General features: G+C 40.2%; 2 long non-coding RNA genes across 2 annotated transcripts; both read right to left on the bottom strand.

Moving 5' to 3' along the window:
• Positions 1 to 7102: 7102 nt before the first annotated feature.
• Positions 7103 to 7858, bottom strand: LOC147155452 (uncharacterized). Its single transcript, XR_015092259.1, has 2 exons — positions 7594 to 7858; positions 7103 to 7515 (listed from the first exon to the last, which is right to left on the bottom strand). It is a non-coding gene; the product is annotated as an uncharacterized LOC147155452 (long non-coding RNA).
• A 7900-nt stretch (positions 7859 to 15758) lies between these two features.
• LOC147155451 (uncharacterized) lies at positions 15759 to 17048 on the bottom strand. Its single transcript, XR_015092345.1, has 3 exons — positions 16524 to 17048; positions 16403 to 16446; positions 15759 to 16317 (listed from the first exon to the last, which is right to left on the bottom strand). It is a non-coding gene; the product is annotated as an uncharacterized LOC147155451 (long non-coding RNA).
• Between the last annotated feature and the right edge of the window lie 1677 nt (positions 17049 to 18725).

Raw genomic sequence — 18725 nt, 5'->3', positions numbered from 1 at the left:
ATCAAAACTGCATGAGAATATGCACAAAATACTACAATTAATTTATTACTTATAATGGTGCTTGAAATGTAAAGCGTAAATTTCCCCTTAGGGGTAGAGTTCGCCAGTCGGCGAGCTGGCGGACTCAGTAACAGGGGTTAACTTTAACAAAGAACGCTGGGGTGACGACCGGGGCCTTCCCCCGCTGGGCCTGGGGTTCGGGGGTGTCGGCCGCCCTCCGGTGCCCCCATCTCCTCCTTCTGCCCCCGGTGTTCCGTCCCTCCACACGGCGGGGGGTGGGGTGGGCGCGGCTGCCCTCTCCGCTCCGCTGTCCGGCCCCTCTTCGGCGCCGGTGCCTGGGTGCGGGTGGTCCCCGGGGGCTGGGGGTCGGGGGTTGGGGGGCTGCCGGTTGGTCGGGGTGGGGTCGGGGGGGGGGGGGGGGCTTTGTTGGGGGGGGCGGTGGTGGGGGTTGCGGGGTGTGGGGGTGGTGGGGTGTCTGGGGGATTAGGGACCTGGGGGCGGCTGGGGCTGGGTTGGGGTGGGTGGCGGGGTGGATGGGGGGCGGGGGTTCGTGGGGGGTGCGGGGGTTGGGGGCCGGTGGGGTGCCTGGCGGGCCTGCAGTGCCCCGTTCTGCTGCGTTGGGTCGGGGGCGCGGGCCGTGTTGGGGCGGGGGGTGCTCCTGCTCCTGGGATTGCTCTTCGGCCGGTGGTCCTGGCGGGGCCCGGGGGTCGTCCTTTGGCGCTGCCGCGGCCTGGGGGGCCCTGAGGTGTTGCGCTTGCTCTGTTCCGGCAGGGGTCAACGGCTCCCCTCTTTGGTGGAGATTTTCAAGCATGCCAGATCCACCACACCAGCATCTACCGAAACTCAGACACAATCTGTTTCCTCCTCAGGTCATTGAATCGGTGGAGGCTGGTGTCTGTGGATCTCACTCGGCTTCGTCTGTCCTTCCTTCCTTTTCTCGGTCTCTCCTTCGGTCTCTTGAGGCCTCCCTGATTTTATGTTTTTTGGATTTGTTGGGGTCTGGATGTTTCTTGGGTTGGGGAGGAGTTCTGGTGGGTGGTGCCTGGTCGGTGCTGGATTTCACCTTCCTTGGTTTTCTTTGGTCCCCTCGGGTCTCCTGACGGCGGTGTTCGGTTTAGGTGAACGGTATGAGATTTTTTCTAATAGGTTTTTTTGGTGAGCTAACAAATACACGCACGCACGCACATACACATACTCACCCACACACACACACAAACAAAATAAAAAAATAAAAATAAATAAAAATAAATAAAGAGCAATGATGATGACATTTCCGAATGAACAATACTGAGCTCTTTAAGAAAAAAATAAAAAATATATAAATAAAGCGTAAATTTCTTCATGTAAATCGTCAGGTACATTTTCAAGATATAAAATTGTACATAATTTGACACATGACCACTGTGTATGAGTTTTCTTTTTTGGATGATGCAAGTGTGATAATCAAACTGTATAAAATGTTTGTTTTTTTTCTTAATATGTGTGCTAAAACGTGTGTTCATTCAATCTTTTTCAAGATTTCCATGTGGTAGCTCCACTTCTGCACAATCATATATGCCGAGTGACCACATGACTCAAAGCAGCACTGGTGCATCAGTTATCTGCTCATCACCTGATATAACGACATCAACAGCGACCCTCTCAACAGACAATACCCTTTTACAGTCCAGACCTGATGAAATGGATGAGATGCGTTAGTATTTGTCTAAAAAAATTTATGAATAAATAATGACATGTTTGGTGAAAGTTAAGAAAAACAATCACATTGAAAGATGTTAAAATGCCAATATTCATTACAGTGCTGTAATTTTTTTTCCATCTCACCAAAAATCGAATTACAATTATTGAGTTTGTCATAGACTTGCATATGTCTTTGTTTATTCTACAAATTGGTTATAGGCACAATTTGTAGAGTAGTGAATGTTGTGCAATTCATTACTTTTTAAATTACAACTTCAATTATAATAAACAGTTGTTTTCTTCTATTTTTTGTGTGTTACTACAGCATGGCAAAACGTAGTGGATCCGGAATTAGCAGCTGACCAGTACAGAAGGCAGTGTCTGCAAACCAATGAAGATAAGCCATACCTAAAAATAATAATAGACATTGGAGAAGACGTAATGGACCAGGAAGCCAGAATCCTCACTTTTTACAAGACTCCCAATATAGATTGGGCCAAACCATTTCAAGCTAAACTAAAAGGTGCTGTAAACAAACCTCAATTCAAACATGTTGTTTTTGAGTATTGTATTCGTAACATGTTTTGCTTTTTATATATTTGTAGGGGTGCAGATAAGTAGCATGTTAGTGCGCATGAGCACCAAAATTACAATAATGTAGTAATGTACTTGTTAAACTTATTTTTTTTTCTTTTCTTTTTTAAGTTCACACTTAAAGCTTTCTATGAACAACCGCTAAGACAGCTAGCTTGAGTAGCCTATCTCCCTGGAAACTGATGCATTTGCATGGAGATGTGGCTGAAGGCGTCGTACAAGTGCTGCCAGAAGGACAGTTATCTTCGCATCACTGTACTGTGGCTACGGCAGTCATTCAAAATACGTAATGACACGAAAGTGGTCCATGTTGCATGTTGCATGAATATTTTTATTGTGGGAGTACAATGCTGTAACAACAGCAATCCCACATGAACATATGAAAACATGAAAAATACAAATTTGGAGGCCAGAAAACCCATGACCTGAAAGATGGATGTGATTGCTTGTGTTTTTAGGAGATGTGGCCATTGGAGAAGGGGTTAACAGACACTTCTTCAGTATGATAATGCACAAGTTACAACATGGTTTCAAACTTGATTGCGGTAGGTCTTAAAGAATCCTAAAGACACTGGCCCAACTCCACTAAAGTTTGTTTGTTTAAGTTGCAAGGCAAAATAGAACATAAATGTTAGATAATTGACTCATGATCTTATGAAGGAATTACGTGCACCATCCTGGCAGACAGCTTTAGTTATGGTCAGTGATTATATTGCAAATTATTGTAAATTAATCATTCAGCAAATACAAGTTATCATTCAGCTATACTATGAATAACTAACAACAGACAGCATAGCCATAACACATGACAAATCTGTCAATCTAAAGATTAATACACAATCATAGGCAGGAAATTGCAATCATGTGGTTATTATAACCGTATTGAACATAAAATGGCAAACCCCATTAACATTTTTTTTAATTTTTTATAGGAACCGCATGCGGCACTGTGCTGTTTGAAGGCCAACCAGATCATTTAATTCCTGCCACTTCCCAAGTATTTGCACAGAATGACCTGTTTGTCATGGCAGGAAGAATGATTGGGCATTCTTTCCTTCATGGGGGCCCTTGTCTGTTAGGTATTAGCCCAGCAGTAATTCATGTGTTGCTTGGTAAATCACCACAGACAGCGACAATCATGTTAGAAGATGTGGCAGACATGGACATCAGGGAGACCATACGCCCGGTAAGTACGGTAAAGTGCAAGGTTATCCATTGGAAAACATTGTCATTCAATGAAAAAATATGGACTATACTTTTACTTTTTAAATGTAATTTATTGGAAATAAATGTGCGGTATTTTCTTTTTAAAGCTGTTTGAGAATCAAGAATCTGCTGGAAAGGAAGAAACAAGTGAAAAAAGAGGACTCAATGAGTGTCAGACAACGGCTGTTAATGACCTGGCATTGGCATGGGACATGCCTATATTAACGGCTAGTAACAGCACCTGGCTCCTTCACAATCTACTTCAGCATGCAGTAAGTGTGGCTGACTAGCGTTATATCCATCAAAAGTTGTCCTACTTAAGTGTCTCCTATCTAACAGTATATCATGCTTTGATAAATGTACATTTTACACATTACCTCTGTATATGTAACTGGATAGCCGATAGGCCAATTCCATATTATTACTCTCAAGAAATGTTTCTCGGCATACAATCCTATAGGAGGATCTTTGATGAAAAATGTTTGCGCATGCGCGGTTGGTTGTGTGACAGAAAATGATAGCGGGCTCAGTCGCGCTGTATAGATGAGACGTCAAACAATATCGCCCATTTCAAGGCGAGGAACAAGTCAGGGTGGCTGTTGATCATGCTTTGGAACACCTGAATAAGACTGAAAAAGAAATATGACTTAGTGTTTTTTTATAGCTACTGCACAAACTCGATTTCTTCGTTTTTTAAATCCTCTCCAAATAACAAATCTATAGGCTCAAGTAATTACCGGTAATAAAGTGAGCCTCACAAACCCTGTCAGCATCAACTGGAAACCAGGCTTTGAGCATCAAATTATACCCTCCTGATATCTCGCAGCCATCACAATATGTCACAATGAACATTATGTCACACACGATCCTCGAATATATTTACCGTATTGAAATTGGAGAACATTTGATTTACGATGTTTATAAATTTATTAAACATAAACAAGAGGACTTCAGACATTTTACAACTTGCCTTAAATACATGTATACATTATATGCTTAATGAGGGTTGTAGGAGGAAAATTGTACATTTTTTAATAAATTAATTATAACTAACTCAACAAAAGATGCCTCTGCCAAATCTAATATTGGGGTCTAAAGAACTGAGCGATAAAAGAAAAAAGGGGTCGTCAAAGCAGCACATACTGTCCAGTGTCCACTTGTTAAAAAAATTGTGACCACCTTGCCACACCTGCCTCCCGGCCCGACACTAAGAGCCTAGGAGCTGTATATGTCTAATCTGTATGTATACCTATAGTATATATAGTAGTCTTCTCTCAGGATGGGAGAGGTAAGATGGTCGCCCTGTGGCTCCAATGGCTTGCACGGTGTGTATGGGCTGTACAGCAATATATACAGACCAGTGTTTGAATGTGCACAGAGTAATAATTGAATTGAATTTACTGCATGTATATATTTACTTGGAGTCCCTTCATCCATACCTCACTCACCCCTGTGATACTTTAGGGTGCTCGGCCGAAACTCCCGCCAACTCAAACAGCTGAAGCAAGGACTAAAAGAAACCCTCATTATGCTGTTATTGGAGTCTCGACCCGATGCAGTGGCATCAGTTTTTCCAACAGAAACAAAGTCTGAGTGCAGTGTGGAGGTATTCAATGAAGCATGTCTAGGATTCCAAAATGTCTGTAATTTTCAAAATAAATTTTTTTGCATGGGAATTAACTGGAATTTATGGGAATGCAAACGGAATTCATTAGGTCAAGATTGACCAGATAACTTAATTACACTTTTTTTTAAAGGTTGTGCGAGTTTGAGTGAGCCTGCTCATGGGCATGTTGGGGGGAAGGTTAGGGTTTTCTTTGTGCTGTACTATGGATGTTTTACTCACTCAACGCTTTTGAGTTGCAATGTAATGTATGAAAGGAGCTATATCAATTTTGATTTGATGTGACAGTCTGGCAAAACAAAAAAATATTTATTTTTTCATTAGGGTTAGTTCAAGGTTGCAAAGATGTTTGCCAGACCCACCACCCATCCATCCATTTATTACCGCTAATCCGGAGTCGGATTCACGGGGGCAGCAGCTTTAGGAGGGAAGCCCAGACCTCCTCAGCCACTTGAACCAGTTCCTCCGGCTGGATCCCAAGGCGTTCCCAGGCCAGCCCAGAGACATAGTCTCTCCAGCATGTCCTGGGTCGTCCCCAGGGTCTGCCGCCGGTGGGACATGCCCGGAACACCTCTCCAGGAAGGCGTCCAGGAGGCTTCCGAACCAGATACCCGAGCCCCCTTAACTGGCTCCTTTCCACGCGGAGGAACAGCGGCTCGACCCTGAGTCCCTCCCGGATGACTGAGCTTCTCACCAAATCTCTTAAGGGAAAGCCCGGACACCCAACGGAAGAAACTCATTTCGGCCGCTGTGTGGCAGACACTCGCAAAGAAATTTCAACATGTTCATTATTCCTTTGCGATTTACATAGAATGTTTGGTGCCGTAAATATACTTTGCAAGTGTCTTGAGAACATCTTTGCAACCTTAGAATAAATAATAATTAAAAACTGACAACAAAGAAAAACTCGCTACATGCACAGTCCCTTGCATGCAAACCTTTGACGCACAGTTAGATACAACCTTTAAGCCCATATCCAAATGAGAGGGAGAGTGTTTGCTTAGGGTTAGGGTTATATTATTGAATATTCGTCATCATATGTTCAGTTATGCAAACATTTTTAATGTTTTTTCCTTGTTCCAAGGAAATTTTGATTTGGAATCATTTTCAGTGAACAATTCCAACCTTGAACAAAGTCTGACGAGAAATCAACAATCACATGTTCTCCTCAGCAGGATACACATTTCATTGTTAGGCTGTTGAGACCACAACATCAGCCTTCACACAATTAACACCCCATGTGTGGATTGACCATATGTATAAATTAGAGAGAAAATTGTAAAATAGAATGAATTGGTTCAATGCCAACTATGGTGCCATAATGATTGTCTCATTTGCTGTCCTAGGTTGTTTTGGACCTAATCAAATGGCCTGAGGAATCTGGGTTGGACGATGAAGATGGTTACTCCGTTGACTGTAGATGTAGAATAATGGGGTACTTGCGTCAGTTTGTGAGGACAGGTAAATTACATGTTGATATTTGTGCACATTTTGTAATGCATAAATGCAGATTTTCAAATGTGGTTGAAAATCAAGTTTTTTTTAACCATTTTTTCTTGTTTATGAACACAAGTTGTATTATGAGTATTAAGCATAAGCATACACAAGGCAGAATTTTAATTTATAGATACATCTGTGATTTGATTTTCTTAAATGATCATCCTCTAGCAGGGATCACTTTTTTTCCCAGATGTTGCAGAACCTGTTTTTTCTCAAAAAAAGTAAAAGTAATCTAATTGATTATTGTTACTTAATAGCATGCACAACTTAATTCCACTTTTTTTTCTCCTTTTTTTTAGAGTCTCAAGAGAATCTTAAAAGACTCCTGAAGTTCTGGGTGGGATGGGAGATACCCATGCCAGATATGAAAGTGGAGGTGGTGAGAGCGGAACATCCCACGTCTTCTACATGCTTCCAAAACTTAAAGTTACCTGGCCACTACAGCCATTACACAGAATTCAGTGACCATTTAAAGAACTGCATCGCCACAACTGATACTGGTTTTGGTTTGGTATAGATCAAAATCTTTATTTCATTACTTTAAATAATGTAGTTCTGATGTTTTGCTAGATAGGTTCTTATTACAGTTCATTGTCAATTTGTACGAAAAGACAATATATAGCACTAAATTATAAAATGTAATTTAGTGCAGGCAGTTTTAAACAAATAACAGCCCAGAAGCGCTTGGCTAGACCCTACACATAGTTTATACTGTGCATGTAGTTCACTGCAGCCAAATAATGGTCTACTCCCATGCGTGTAGAAGGTCCTGCTGGATCCACAGCAGCATGGAGTCCAGCCAGTTCTTGAGGTGTCAAAGGGCAGTCAGTTTCAGGCACATAGACACAAGAGTCGGTGTTGCTGGACACAAGGCCACTACTCTCCCAGTTTATCAGGGGGATGTTCAAATCCTGTAGTTGATATGAAAAACAATTCATTGTCTACTGTTTAAAGTAAGTTTTGCTTACCAATTTTTTAAAAGTACTTACAACATCATTAGACTCTTGTACATTATAGTGCAGTCCCATGTGCCACAGTTGGTTCGGGGTACGATTTCCCTCGACTGTCCCAGCCATCTTTAAAAACATCAAGCTGGGCTTGTAGGCGAGGAATGAAGACATAATGGCAGCAGAAAAGGTGAACACTGCTGGACAGGTCCAGGAGATCATCTTCCTCCATTTGGTGCAACGCAGCATAGTAGAGGCAAGTGACTGCTGTGTAGACATCTCGCCAAAGACGTTCAATTCTGTAATGTCAATGTAATTGTGCCCCCCCCTTTTTTTTTAATTAAAGAAGACATTTTAAACCATGTAAAAAAGTGAATCATATTTGGACAAACAAGCAACTGGGTGCAACAATTAATCAACTACTTGGCTATCCAATTAATTATTTAATCATTTTTGAGAGCATGTTTGAATTGTTCTAAATCCTTTTAAATTTAAGCATTTCAATGGCAAATGTTTTTTTTCTATTATCAACAAAAAAAGTAGTTTAAAATGATAAATGCAGTTTCATAAATGAAACAAACATTCCATTAATTTCAAGTAATGAGAAAGTAAGGGTGATTAAAAAAAAGAACATAGCAGAATTCTTTACCTTTATTTTGTACATTATTACTATTTGTATGTGTTGGAATGTCACCTTTGAAAATTAGATGTTGCATCTCAAGGGGATATCCTATAAAGCTACAAATCAAATAAAAATTTAAAATCATGCGATATTGCAAAAATGAAAAACTGTAGCTTGGACTTGTGTCGTAAATAGCTTCAAGTTTTTAGGTTTTACAAGTGTTAGTGTTTACCACTGGCAGTAAAGACAACCGTAAGTTGCCAATGTTGATTGCAACTGTTACTTGGTCTTTCATGTAATTGATATTTGATGGAAGTGGTGGAACATAAACTTTGTCTTTAACATACCACCACAAGAAGAAAAAAATAAAATCACACACACAGAGGTTCTGCCAGGCCAATTACAGCCATCGACTGCTAAGTGAAGTTTTCATTCAGTTCATTCTTTTCTCTTCTTCAAATAGGCTAGATGTTGCCCGTGCTGGTGGTGGCCACATTAACCACTTCAAAAACAAGAATAATTTGAATGTATTTACATGTGTCTAACCGGAAGTTTTCTGTGTTGTTGTTATTATTATTTTTTAATATTGCATAGATTTTGGCGTATTCTTTTTTTCTTTCTTTTTTTACTCACCCTGTAAACTTACAAGGTTATGAATGTGGTAGTTCCATAAAAATGAAGTGTCTTCTAAAGTACCTCTGATTATGCACACTTTTCCCTGCAATGAAGCTGTTTTTGCCAACTCCTCTTGTGGAGAACATCAGCTGGGCTACATCCACATTTTCCACCCCATGGTCACCACGAACCCTTAAGAAAATGTAACAAAAATGAGAACTCCTATTAATTATGCATTACACTTCACTGAAACGAAAACCTTAAAACAAGTCAATGGTTAGAACAGGTAGATTTACACTATTAAGGGTAGGATAGGCTAGGTGATGATGTCTGACTAACCTTTGAGGTAAGCCATACTTCTCAACAGCTTCATTGAAGAAGGCAAGGGTTGTGGAGGCTCTGTTATTATTTGCAACAGCAAGATACATTATCTATGTGAGAAGAATGGAATTGTCCCATTGTGACTTCAAACAACTGTACTTTTTATTTTCAAATGATCAAAGTACGTTAACAATAACAATATCAATTTTAAGTGTCAATTTCAAAGCTCTTAACAAATACAATTTCAATAACCTTTAACAGTCATGTAGTAGTTAAAACAGGATTATATTTAAAAAGGTAAAATGCAACAATAATACTCAATGCAATTGGTGTAATGGCACTTGAGAATATCTCATTCTCTACCTTGCATCTGTTTTAAGAGATTCCATAAGAAATGAGTCTTTATAAAATGTCAACAAAGAAAACATGTAATCTAATTCTCAGACAAAGAGTGCCAGCGAAGTCTTAGCATAAAGTCACAGGTAACATGATGGAGTTTTGATTTGTTACTGTAAGTGCAATTAAAGCTTTTCAACTAAAATGACTGTAAGTAAGAGTATTACAGTACTATTATGTTACCATTGAAGAATACAAATGCAAAGGTGCTCCCAAAGAAAATGAAACCGATTTCTGAGGTAGCCATCCTAAACTAGTACTACAATCTGAAGGTCTTCAAAAACAAAAAACAACTAATCACAATTGAAATGCCTGATTCAATGACAAAAAGTTTAGACGTTTAAAGGGAATATCCAATTATTTATACCTTCCTTGAGAAACCATCGATTCCTCCAAATATCACCATATTGTACCTTCAATGACATTTGAGATAAAGAAAAACATTAGGTATTATCACTTTTTTGCACATAGTTAAGTCATGTACAGGTAATATGTTTTGATTTGAAAAACATAACCAACCTTATAAGTTTGTGGTTTGTGTCTATATGCATCAGCGATCTTGGGCCTGGGACAGAGTATGTTCTGCGAACAACACACCTCAATGCTGACATTCTCAGCACAATTCCTGCTGTGTCAACCCTATGCATCGATGCACGAATCCTCTGCCACTGTACACGATGCCCCTGTGCCCGCAACAATCCCATCATTAATCTGTACCCAGCATGTGGGTTGCAGTGGTGTGTTTGTGACACCAGGTTGTCAAGCTCATCATTAGTCAGTTGACCGTACAAGGCCCTAACAGACATAGCCCAGCTGTTCATGTTTCTCTGCAGCGTCCACCGAGAAACTCCTAAAAGTCTGGCAATGTACGCTGCAGATAGCCCTATGCTGAGGAGCTCCGAAACATATTCCCTACATATTAAAATTTTTGGACAACCAGGTTTTGTTCTCCCCACAGGAACCGTTACATGAAGCTCCATTTCATCTTGGGCAGAGAGTAGACCATGCACATCAGTAAGGGCTTCATACACTTGCTGAGGGATCTGAATTTGGTTAGCTAGTGCACTCAGTAAAACCATGTCCTGTGAAATGATAAATTGTAGATAGTCCAGGTCCAGAGGGGCACGCTCAAGGGCAGCCGATAGTCTGTTATGGAGTTCGGGCCAGTAAAAGATTCAGCAGCAGTTCCTAGAGAGAAATATAGGGTGTCCATAACATGTTTACAATTTTTAAAACAATATATTACAAAGGCAGTTGTTGAGATGTCTTAAACAGATTTGTTTTATTTTAACCAGTGTTTGTTAATTAAAGTATTCATTCATATTGAATTTATTTGTTTCAGATACTGTGTTGATGGATGGTAAACCTGCAGCAAACATGGCAACAAATCGAGTACCGTTTTCATGTGCTTGGTGTAAATGATGATGCCCATATAGAGGTCTATTAAATTAAGTTAAAAAAAAACTCACACAAATGAAGGTACTTAAAATATCTCAAAATTGTTATAATTGTAAAGAGACTTTTGGGACACTCTGTATAGGTCGTGTGTAATGTGCATTATTATTGATTACATTATTATGCAAACAGGAAGAAATAATAACAAAAAACACACCATTAATGTCAAGACAGTAGCGATATTCCGCTCACCTGCTGCTGCAGCGAAGAGCTGTTGCTCTGATCGGTCATTTTTCTAGAAGGCAAAACAAGATAAAGAACACTATGGAGTCAAATGTGTACATACATAACATCGATTGGGTGCATCTTCCCTCCAGTACCTGTCAATGGCGCATATGTGAGCTACATGAATTCGTTTGTTAGCCAGCTAACTAATACAAGAAATAACAATTTTAACCAACACAGGGGAGCAGCGCACTGCACCATTCTTGGCATATAATGAAGTAGTTTAGTTGTTCATTGTTGTCATATAGCCACAATATTCCAAAGCATGAGATGCAATTAAGTCCGTGGCGCCAGAAATGACGGTAACGACTAGACTGCTTTAGCATGAAATCAAATACCAGCTAGCTAGAAAGCTAAACATGTGATGCTATTCATAAAGACAGGTTGGATGACCATCGTTTAAACAACAATATTTGAAAGAATGATGAAGTAACATAATACTTACCTTGTAATAGCAAAAACCAAAAGAGACTGAAGTATTCTTAATATGTATGTTGGTTGGCGACGATGTGTCCTGCTTGTATCCTTCCGCGAGTCCCGCCACCGTCGTTCGCTAAACCAATGAGGTTGCGCTCCAATCCGCTCAAATCCTTCTCACTTGATTGGTCAAGACAACCCTTCATTACACCAGAGCCCGCCCCTTCTTTACGAGTACAAATCACGGCGCTCAAGGCTACAAGTACAAATTAGTTTTGCTCCATTTGTAGCGCGACAAATGGGGCAAAACTCACGTCACTGAACAGCAGCAGAAAACCCACTTGTGACTCCTAGTGGCGACTTCTTTGACTACAAGTTGTCATTTCTACAGGTACAAATCACAACTTTTACAGATACAAATTTATAGTTTTTGTACAGGTACAAATACATTTTTGTACAGATACAAATCATGACTTTTACAGGTACAAATTTGTTTTTACCGATACAAATTTGTTTTACACATACACATTTCTTTTTTACAGGTACAAATTTCTTTTACAGACACAATTTTTTTTTTTACAGGCACACATTTTTTTTACAGATACAAATCACGACTTTTACAGATACAAATTTAGACTTTTTTCTACAGGTACAAATTTTTTGCACAAGTTAGTTTTGCACCATATTTACCTCCATATTTGAACGTTGTGTTATCCGCCTGCTGTTTTAACAAGATAGGTAAAGTTAAGTGCTAGACATGGTAGCCTACATGCTAACTACACCTGCTAGCGCTAGCTAGAGCTAGCAGATCTCACTTTAAGGTTTTAATGTGCAGTAAAAGAAAACAAAAACAAAGAAAAGTTTGAGTAGGCTCTAAATCTCAATTGTGTATAGCCCTCGTTGCTACAATATACAGTAAGGCTTTTGTCTCGTCTATCGTCGTCGTGGTGGGGGTGGGGGAGGGGGGCGTCGGTTGTTGAGTGGCGTGTCCTGCTCGATCGTGTAGCGGAGCGGCGCAGATGAGGGATTTTGGAAGTATTTTACACTGTTAAATGACCTTCATTGATTGACTACAGCACACATTTGTAAATTGTCAAAGCTGCCTTTATTTTCCCCCTTGAAAGATTACCGTTGGTTTCTGTAGCGATCGTTTTTTTCACGGCCATCCAGAATATCCATCCATTTTGCCAAACCGTTTCACCTCATGGAAATTAATCTAAAAGAAAAAAAAAGTAACAATGTTATTACAATACCGTTTTCTTTGTTAATAAGTAAACAAGGAAGTCTTTCGTGGATCCATTTTTTTCTATTGTTGAGGATTTATTGAAGGCTCTGCTCACCCCATCCATTATTTATAATCAATGTGTGATGTTACTATACTTCAATTGATGACGGTTTCTTATTTTTATTACAATGACACCACTGCCTCATTAGACTCAATGTACATTTTTAATGTTTCATACACATCTGAGATTAACTACAAATTTTATCTTGAATCTTTTAGCGATCCGCTGAGCACTGTGCGAATTGGAAAGCTGCTGACCGTGATACTTGGATTTCAAACCTTCAGCACCGCCTTGGACTTCCACCTCATCTACCTGCTTCCATCTTGCCCTCAAACAACATAATACATATATAAGATCTACATCACAGAGTCTAGAACGCAAATACAGCTGAACTTGCACTCAACAGCACATTACAAACACTCTAATATCATTACTTTACTATTTTGTTGTGTTTGAATTGATTTCCTTTTTTTACTGCCAGTTTACTTTTGACTTTGTCTTGGGAAGTTTTTTTTATTTTCTTTTTGCTTACAGTAAAGGTAGCTGTAGCAGCATGCCGCGGAAGGGGAAGCGTTCCGAGGCAGCCAAGCGCCGATGGAAGAAGCTGGACCTTGCTGCTCCGGAACTGAGCCCAAACATCGCACCCCAGCAGGTACTTTGCCTCTATTCAATTCTGCACTTGGCGGTGGTGTATTCTGTGTTGAGTTATTTTGAGTCACACTGCTAGGTCCTCAATGTGCTGTATATTTTGTTTTCAGCCTCGGTCCCCACCCTCTGCCACCAGTGATGGGACCACGATGCAGTCTCCAGTGAACAAGGTACGAGTTTCACGCCATATTTTAGCAACAGTTTATCATTTTTTTATTACTATTACACTTTTTTTTAATATCCTAAACATTTGCAATGTGTATTTAGAAGGCCAGGGTCCGAACTTCAGCTCCAGCCAGTCGGCTCGCCACTGTGGACGCCCGCTCCCCACCGCATATCTCTACTGTGGCTGCCCACCAGGTATGTTCCACAGCAGGCAAATTGCAATTAACTTTGTTAATGTCCAATACACATTATTTCCGGCTACAAATATAGAGTCAAGCAGAAAAAAATGCTAAAATGCTTATGTTAACTCTTTGACTGCCAGACGTTTTCAGAAAAGGGATGCCGTCAGTGCCAGCCGATTTAAGCATTTTGACTGATGTTTCAAGGTCCACAGAAAATGTTCTGTTTGGACTATGGAAACACACGTACTACCAAATGAAAGATTGGACTTTCATCTTTCATCAGAAAAAAAAAGTTTGTTTCTATCTTATTCCGTTCTTTAGTAATCAACAATAGAAAATGGTTAGTTTCACTCAATTTCGCCTTTTTTGGACCAAAATACGGAGAAATCAAGCTTTTAGTGAAACGATATTATTTCATGCATTCTAGTGAATTTTACACTTCTTTTTGTCCATGAATGATGCCACAAACACCTAAATAGTGCTTTACTTCTATAAAACACTACCACCAAGAATGAAAAAGTGTTTTTTGATAGCAAAATAACAGTTTATTTACATTCAACATTCAACAGTGTAATACAACAAACATGTGCAACTGTGCAACTGTGCATGTGTGGTGTGTGTATGTGTTTCTATTTACAATTCTGTGGATGTTTCAACTACACAAGTTTTTTTTTGGTGTGGTATATAGTGTAACATTGCCCTGGGTGCAAGGGGACGCAGCAGGATTTGCACCACAGATTTGTTTCGCTGCGAATGCCCCTTTGAGTGCAGACCCTACACTTTCTTGCTGGCTTTTTTTTCCGGGGGGTAGCAGGTATGTATTGCAGTGTGTGTTTTGCCATGTTGCCATCAAGTCGACTTTCAGGATCGTTATACGGTGACCTGGTGTTCTGTCTGGCTTCCTCATGTCCTTCTGTTTGTATGTTTGTAGCAATGTCCTCCTCCTGGTCCTGTGGTAAGAGCCACCCTCTCACCACCTGCTGGATAAACTCCAAAAAATGCTGACATTTGCCAGGATGTTTAGCTTTGTACAGGATAAAGGCATTGAACAAACATATTTGAAACAGATAGGCAACAAATTTTTTGTGCCATTTCAATGTCTTCCTCGTGAATGGGTGATAAGAAATGTTTTGATCCATCTTATCCACGCCATTCATTGTGGAATTGTAGTCCAAAACACATACAGGTTTCGGGAAAGGCACTCTTTTTTTTTTTTTAGTGCCTACACATCAACTGTCCACATTTCATCTTTGTGAAAAGTAGTCACCATCCTCAACAAACGCTTGTCCTGCCATGCCACAACCAAAACATTTGTGTTGTGTCTCACCAATTCCCCCCCCACCCCAAGGCCAGTGTTTGTAAGAGAAGTGATCTCATTTGGTTCACCCCTATTTTTTCTCAGTGTTCCACAAACATTTGTACGTGCTGCCAGGAGACGTTCACACAACCCAATTGAATTATAAAAATTGTCCATAAAGAGCGTGTACCCATTTCCTGGCAGACGATCTAGCAAATTAAACACGGTATCCGGCAGAGAACAACTAGTACCAACATAAGGTTGCATATTAAAACAATATCCTGTTTGGGAGTCACACAGGATGTATGACTTAATTCCATATTTGATTGGTTTTTGGGGGTTGTAAACTTTAAACGATAGACGGCCCTGAAAATTCATCATTCCCTCATCAATACATACATTCCTACCGGGTTGGAACAGTTCTTTAAATTTATTTACAATATGGTTGAACACAGGACGGATTTTAAATAATTTGTCATCTGAACTATGTCTCTCATTATTGTTAAAATGTAGGTAACTCCAGATAAGCTGGAAGCGGTTTCGAGGCATCGCGCGACTAAAAAAATGGTGTGGTTTCAATTTCATCCTGAGTCCAATACATTTCTATACTGGGCTTTTTTATATACCCAGTAAGAAATTGGAGTGCAAAAAATGTTTTCAATTCTAATACAGACACTGGCTTCCAAGCACGACTCCTGCAGTGTGGCAGACTTTCAGTCTGCTTCTGCATGGATTGACGTGCATATAAATTTGTTTGATCAGCAATGTGCTGGAGAAGTTCGTTTGAGATGAATAGTTGCAGGAAGTCAGCTGGCAGGGTTGAATTTAGCTCTGCTGCGGCACCCCTTGGTCCTGGAGTTTCAGTAAACAGGAATGTGTTTGGCTGCCAGCCTGTTTCATGCCAGCCAGAACTTTTGGGATCTGCAAATATACATTTCAATATCATATAATATTTATTTTAGATCAGTGTGAAGCAATATATATATATGTTTACCTTTTTTCTTGGATCCACTGGTTGAAATTATAGAAGACATTTACCATCAAATATTTTACTCGTGCTGAGTTGGAGAATCATTTTTTTTTTACCTTTATTCTGCTCACTGTGAGACGCGTCACCTTGAGCCCGACGAGCTGCAGCTGAAAGAAATATATACAATTACAATCATATCGAAAGACCGTTTTCTTTTGTTGTTGCAGTGTATTGAAAACACGTTTTTTATACCTCTCTTTGTCGTGGAAACTGTAGGTTGTCGCTGTGAGCACGATCTATGAATTATACATTCACGTTACACGAGGTGCTAGCAGCATGCAGGAAAAGTATCTCATAGCAAGTTTGCGCTTACCTTCACAGTCTTCTGCGGATGAAATGCTGTCCGAATCACTTTCTCGAAGATCCGACTGTACCCACTCCTCCGAAGAATAGCCATCCGACTCGGGGTACTCTTCGTCGTCCGAATCAACGTCCGCGTTTGCAGAAGTACTTGGACGTGCACCACGTTTTCCGGCGTTAGCATCGCTAACCGGCGTCGCTTTAAGACGTGGCCGAAGACGTCGCGTCAAAGCCGCAACTTCGGCATCAACCTCGTTGTCGCCATCATCATCATCGCCACCAACATTCAATTTAGCACTGGTTTCTTTTTGAAAATACCGATCAAGCGTGAGCTGCTTTCCACCGGTCGTCATTTTTGCTTTCTCTTCCTCCATGCTTTTTGCTTTCTCCATTATCCTCTCCACTCCACTCTAGCTCCGCCTCACCTTTTATACCGACGCCCACGGTGGGCGGCACACCCAAAGTGCAAGGAGAGTCATCGCTGCCATCTAGAGGCCAAAACGAGTCATTAAACTTACTTGATCTGCTTGATATTTTCAGCACAGCTGCCCAAGGCTTCCCTCCACCCGTTTCAAAAAAACCCAAAAAAACATAGGGGACGTCTTTTAACGTCCTCGGCGCCCATCCCTAGGTTTATGCTAAACGTTTTATAACGTTTATGGCGGTCAAAGAGTTAAAAGCAGTCTGTGTATTCAAGACACTCATTAGTAATGTAAAAAAAATCCTTTATTTAAAATGGACTACCAACATGTTTCAACACAAGATTGTCTTCACCAGGGCATAGTTTGACAAATATAGAGTGTATGACTGAGCGATATTTGTGCATTGCTTTATTCATGTCAAACTAATTCTGAATTTAATTGTGATGAAGTCTGTTTTCTACAAGATTTCAAAATTTTTACTAATGTCAAAAATAAACTCACTAACATTGATCACAAATTTGTGAGGTGCCTAGCCCGGACACAGATATTTCACATGGTTTCTTTTAAGTTACATAGACCAGATGTAAATAATAACTAAGACGGTTATATTTAATAACTAATGTTTTGTTTTAGACTTCATGTCTATCTAAACAGTGTATGTCATTGTTTTGTCAAAAACATATTTCTATATACTTCCTTTATACTATAATCTAATCTGGTACAATCTGCTGCCTTTCTGCTCATGTATTTGATCAGAAAATTCTAGCAAAATTGAGCAATTGTGACTGCATTTCAGACACAAACAAAAGTATCAGTTAAGTCCTTGAATCTCTTTTGTGATTAAGAATTTCATTAATAAACCTGGCCTGAATTAACATCACTTGTATGTACAAAATACCTGGTCAATTTAAATTGAAACTAATTTAACCTATGTTTGCTATTTACTCTGCATTGTGGTGACTGCACATGCCTACAATTGTGTAATGTCTATGCTTTATGTTTTAGGTGTCCCTTGTTTGTGCCAAGGCTCTGGTACCAGGTCAGTCATAATTTTAATTGCTTTTGCAGCAGTTTTACAATCGATTATTTTAAACAATTCCAATGTTTTGCAGGTTCATATACACTCAAAGTGGAACATGTACTTGTACTGTGCATTGTCAGCAATTGAAGTTGAGACTTGACATGGTATTCTGTGTGTGCATCATTTTAGGCAGAGGCACTGGCTGGCGCCACAGAGTTCGGGAATGGCCAGTTTCAGCTGTGACTGGGCGGAGGCACAAACTGGTCATTCCAGCACTGAACCAGGACAACACGGTATGTTTTATAATCAACTCTGCCTTTATAACAAATTAACAACCTTCATTTGTGTCTATTTTTTTAAATTACCTCTTTCCTTTTTTCAATTACTACTTTTTTTTTTTCTTTTGTAATAGTTTGTCCTGGTTGTTGGTGACTCCCACCTGCGAGCCATTGCCGATGGGGTTGTGAAGATGCCGGAGGGACGTTTCTCGTTTGCCGTGATGTCCACCCCGGGTGCCAGGGCCTCCGAGTTGCGTGCTGAGGTGCTGAATGCTGTTCTGCCTCGGTCACCCGAGGTGGTCTGCATTTTGGCTCCCAGCAACAACTTGGGCCGCCCCATCGCTGAGGCAGCGGCTGACTTTGGCCAGTTCTTGCACACCGTCTGCAGCCGCTGGCCCAACGTAAGTTCACACATTTCCTTCATATAGATCATACATTTAAATTTCAAGTATGTACTTGCATATGTCAAATATGTTCTGTTTAAAATACATTTC

This window comes from Leptonotus elevatus, chromosome 22 (genome assembly GCF_054856555.1).
Source record: "Leptonotus elevatus isolate MCC_2025b chromosome 22, RoL_Lele_1.0, whole genome shotgun sequence".
NCBI classification, from domain to species: Eukaryota; Metazoa; Chordata; class Actinopteri; order Syngnathiformes; family Syngnathidae; genus Leptonotus; species Leptonotus elevatus.
Note: the sequence above shows the minus strand (reverse complement) of the source record. Positions and strands in the feature narration are given on the sequence as shown.